Source organism: Rhinolophus sinicus, linkage group LG04, assembly GCF_036562045.2.
Source record: "Rhinolophus sinicus isolate RSC01 linkage group LG04, ASM3656204v1, whole genome shotgun sequence".
NCBI lineage: Eukaryota > Metazoa > Chordata > Mammalia > Chiroptera > Rhinolophidae > Rhinolophus > Rhinolophus sinicus.
In genome coordinates, this window is record NC_133754.1 from 6,261,047 (window position 1) to 6,266,232 (window position 5,186).

Consider the following 5,186-nt stretch of genomic DNA (forward strand, 5'->3'; position numbering starts at 1 on the left):
CTCCCAACTACCTAGCCAGCGCGGCCCCGAGGCAGCGCTGCCGCGCGTGCTCCCCGCACCCGGCGGCTGGAGCGCAGCTCGGAGCTGCTCCGACCCAGGGCTCTGCAGTGTCGGGGTCCCACAGCCCAACGCGACGGGGCCAAGGGTTCCCGCGGCTGCGGGCTTTGTGCACGCACAGGGGATGGGGGCTCAGCGGCGCTTGGGTTTCTTGACCAGGGAGCCATGAAGGCCAGGGGCACGGATTGGGGCAGCCCCACTTCAGCCAAGTCGTGCGAGTTCCCCTGCACCTGTGCCCCCTGGCTGAGGGCTAGACAGAAGGCGCGGCCGGGGTGGGGCGTCCTCAAAAGACAAGGAGAACCAGGACAGGGCTGGGCCCTTGCTGTTGGGGTCAGTCCACAGGAGCCAAGGCAAGGCCTATCCCAACCCCATCGTCACACCCCCTCATCCCTATTCCTGGGGGAGATCTGTCCCCTTTTGCAGCACTTGAGTCAAGATGGGGTTGGGACAGGCCTTGCCTTGGCTCCCAACCTGTCCCTGGACAGTTGTGGGAGTTACATGGGAGACAGGACAGCAACATCTGAGTGAAACATGGAGGCAGGATGAGATGTTGGGCCTGCAGCCCAGGTCACACTGAGTGGTTACTGCCCAAAGGTGGGCAGCTTTGATCAGCTTTTGATCAGTTCAGTCCCCCACCCCACCCGCAACATGCTGGAGGCAGCCAGCACCTACCTCCTCCAGCCATCCTTGTCCCAAGGGGACTAAACTGGGAGTTGGCCTACTGCAGAGCGATAAGAACTCAAGTGTCTGTGACTGGCAACCGCTCCTATCAGGGCCTTACAGATTGCCTAGTCCAGGGCCAGGGGGAAAAGGGGTTCAGTCCCTTACTTTTCCACGTGCTGAACGGATTGGAGTTACCTCCTAGAAGCTTAGAAGAGTTAAGGAGAAGAGGTGAAACCTCAACCCGGAAGATGTGGGGCAGTGGGAAGGGGTGGGGAAGAAGAGGTGTGGCTTTAGGCGGGACAGGCATGAGTGCAGCCTGGTCCTTTCCTCGCGGGTGTGGGCGGGTTCCTGCAGGGTTTTGCGTGGGCACAATTCCTCCAGTCAGTGGGAAGTTAGGGAGCGCTCCTCTCTCTTGGGGCCCTTTGCTAAGCTCATCCTCATTCCCCTCCTCACTCCTTGTCAGTCAAGCTTTAACAGACTGTTCTGAGGCTGCTTTTGGTAACCTAGAAAAAGGCAGAATCTACCTAGGGTCACTGGGAAAGTCTGGTCATTTTTTTTTTTCATTCCTATGCTAGAATTCATTTAAGTTTGCAAACTAGTTTCCGTTGGCTTCTTAACCAGTACCACCACCCTCACCATCCTTATTACAGGACTGCAAACCAAGTAGGTACAACTCTAGTCCCGTGCTTTTAGTAACGATTGACTTTGGGGGGGAGGGGGGAGGGGTGGACGGGACATCCCTACCTCGGTGACACTTGGCTGAGCCTGGCTGTGGTGTGAGGCCCAAAAAATGTCTGGGCAGCAGGCAGAGTTAGGTCCCCATCTGAGTGGGCCAAAGACATAGCTCTGAGATGTTTTCGAGGTTAAGGAAGAGACAGAGATGGTTTTCCCTTTGGGCCTGCAAGCAGGAAATCATTCTTAAATGGGAGAAACCGGCCTTCCTGCAGGCTCAGGTGAGCTGCTTTGCTGGGGAAAACAATTGTTCTTGACCCGACTCCTGCTTGATAACGACCACTTTTACTCCTTTTCCTGCTGTGCTTCACTTCTATCATATTTAAAATAGTTTAATTAGAATCAGACTGTATTCTCACAGTAAACATTCAGACAGAAAAAGAATATAAAGTGAAAGGTAAATATTTCCCTTTCCTTGCTCCCCCACTAATCCCCACGGTTTCTAGGTTACCATTTCAGTATTTTTATTCATACACAAACCTACCTGTATATTCCCTAATTTTTAAAAAAAACAAACAGACTTGCATTTCTCATTTAATTTATTGACAATGTGATCACATCTACTGTCATGCAGGGAGTCACACAGGGTCTCTGGTCCAGCTCCCCACATAAGAACGCAGGACACGATGAGGCCAAAAAGGAACACCCACGGAGCCATAGGTAGGGGAGTCATACCATTATACTCTCGCTGGTGGCTGGGTGGGAGACACAGGAAGCAGGAGCCACACTATCTGCAACCTGTCGTCCACTTCTCTGCAATCTGCAACCCGCACTCCGCCGTGCTAACTGCAGTCTGCACTTGCCAGCCACCATCTTCTTGCTAACCCCCATTTTTCCACTAGCGTAGCCACTGCAGTTATATTAGTGGCCAGTGGCTCACTGGTTACAGCTGACGGCCAACTAGCCACAGCTGATGACCATCCAATCACAGTTGGCCATTTACTACCTGAGCCAGCACCTTTCCACGTGAGGCCAAGAGCCTGGAAACTGCTCTCTGGGGCTCTGTCCCCACATCTACTAATGTCGTCTCTTTTTTTTTTTGTAGTGCATAATATCCCATTGTATGATTATATAGTAATATAGTGAACTTTTTGGACGGTCATTTCTAGTTTTCTGTTTTTGTGGTTGCCGATAATGCTTTAGTAAATATCCCTGTACGTGTATCTCTATGTACTTGTACAAGTATGTATGTGAAATAGATTGCCAGAAGTGAAATCATCACACCTTCGCCCCTCCTTCCCGTAGAGCAGACTCCTGCTGTCACCTCCAGTGGCCCCGCCCCTCCTTTTGTCCCTTGCAGTCGGCCTGCTCTCTGCAGGTCTCAGTCTTGTTTCTTGCCTGAAGGGTCACCATTCTTTAGTAAGAAAAGTTTCACTTCCTGTGTGGACTCTGTCCCTTCCTGTCCCCTGCCATACACCAGAGGCAGCAAGGGAACTGGGACCCAGGTCTGGAGCTGTGTCCAGAGTAACCACTAGGTTAAAAATGAGCCAGGCCGAGAGTCCGCTTGCTTTTGTGAGGAGCGAGGACTTCTGGCTGAAGCGGAGGGGGATGGAAATTTGATCGAGTTAAAAGTTCCCTTGGGTTAATCTGCGCTGGCAGCACAATTCTGTGACACCCCGGTAGCCTGCAGTACTCAACTGCAGCTTCTAAAATTGCTTTGGGTAAAGTAGCAGGAAACTGCTAACTGATTACAATTTAATTTTGGCTGGTAGTTTTTTCAATTTTTAGAGCAAGAATTCCTCACAAGCCTCTATACATGAATCATGATTCTGCCCCACTTAGGGTGCTATAAAGTGGAGGTCACATTAGGAGACTGCCTCATCCCAGAACAGCAGCAGTAACTCTCGGGAAGGACCCGCAAAGGTGTGACGATGTCACTTCCGGCAATCTACTGCACATACATACTTGTACCAGTACGTAAAGATACACATAGAGGGATAATCACAAAAGCATTATCAGCAACCACAAAAACAGAAAACTAGAAATGACTGTCCAAAAAAAGTTCACTATATTACTGCATAATCATACAATGGGGTATTATGCACTATAAAAAAAAAGGGATGACATAAGTACCAGTTCTGACAATCAAGTTCGCGAACTCATTGCAATGATGTTGCTAACCATTTTTTTTGATATCAGAGGGATTATTCATTATGAATTTGTATCAACTAGACAAACAGTTAACCAAGTTTACTATTTGGAAGCGCTGAAAAGGCTGTATGAAAAAGTTAGACGACCTGAAGTTTTCCCCAACAATTCCTGGCTCTTGCATCACGACAATGCACCAGCTCACACGGCACTGTCTGTGAGGGAGTTTTTAGCCAGTAAACAAATAACTGTATAGGAACATCCTCCCTACTCACCTGATCTGGCCCCCAATGACTTCTTTCTTTACCCAAAGATAAAGGCAATATTGAAAGGAAGACATTTTGATGACATTCAGGACATCAAAGGTAATATGACGATAGCTCTGATGGCCATTCCAGAAAAAGAGTTCCAAAATTGCTTTGAAGGGTGGACTAGGCGCTGGTGTCGGTGCATAGCTTCCCAAGGGGAGTACTTCAAAGGTAACTGTAGTGATATTCAGCAATGAGGCCTGTAGCACTTTTTCTAGGATGAGTTTGCAAACTTAATTGTCAGACCTCGTAGATGTGATCATATTGTCAATAAATTAAATGAGAAATCCAAGTGGCAGAAGAGTGTGTATCGTATGATGTTACACTATTGAGCTGTGATGAGTGGATACTTGTCATTTTTCTGTGGCTGACCAGCATGCACACTTCATTTCTATTTGGGTCCTCACCCTGTGTGAGAGACTTAGGACCTTCCTTCCCACTATGGGAGCCCAATGGGGACAGGTACCTGGCTGCGGGTGTGACCCAGTTTGGCCAATTACATGCTCCCGTTTGGAACTTTGAATCTTGAGCAGGCAGTGCAAAGATAAAGGGACAAGTTAAACTTCACCCTGCTGGTGGGGTCCCCAAGAGGCAGGTAGTATTCAGCAGTGGACGTGGGGGTAGAGTTGGTGGTGATGGAACCAGTTTTGATATCCTACTTATTCTGCGGTACCTGAAATTCTTAACATAAATTCTTCTGCTTCTATTGACCAGAGTTTGTTTGTGTTGTTTACATTTAAGAATCCTGACTAATGTACATGAAAGCATACAAAAAACCAAAAACAAAAACACAATGTTCTCCTTGGTCATTTCCCCTTTCAGGTCTGGAATGGTTCTCATGTGACTTGAAGCTTTCAGACATTGTTGGCTAGTAGCCTCTCCGACATATCTCGCCAAGGGAAACTGAGGCTTTGGTGATAGGTGCTGTGGGTGGCCAATTTTCTGTAATAGATGAGAGTGATTAACAGGCACAGCCCACATAAATAAAACCAGTAGATCACTGACACTTCAAATTAATACTTTCAGTTTCTTCCTCATACAAACCATTTCTAATACTGCTAGAGAAGAGGAAAATTTGACAGATCTCAACATCATCTCATTTTGTGTATATTACTTATATTCTGGTAGAAATGGCCATGAATGTGTCTCAACAGTGGGCAGAGAAAAGTAAGAAGAGAGCTGACAGCCAGTGTTATCTGCTGTATGCATTGGAATCAACTCAATGCACTACATTATGATTTCATGGAAATATGCCATGTTGTGACTGGAAGGAAACTCAGAGAGTCATTTGTTCAGTGTTTACTGTCTACTATATGCCAGACACTGTTTTAGACACTG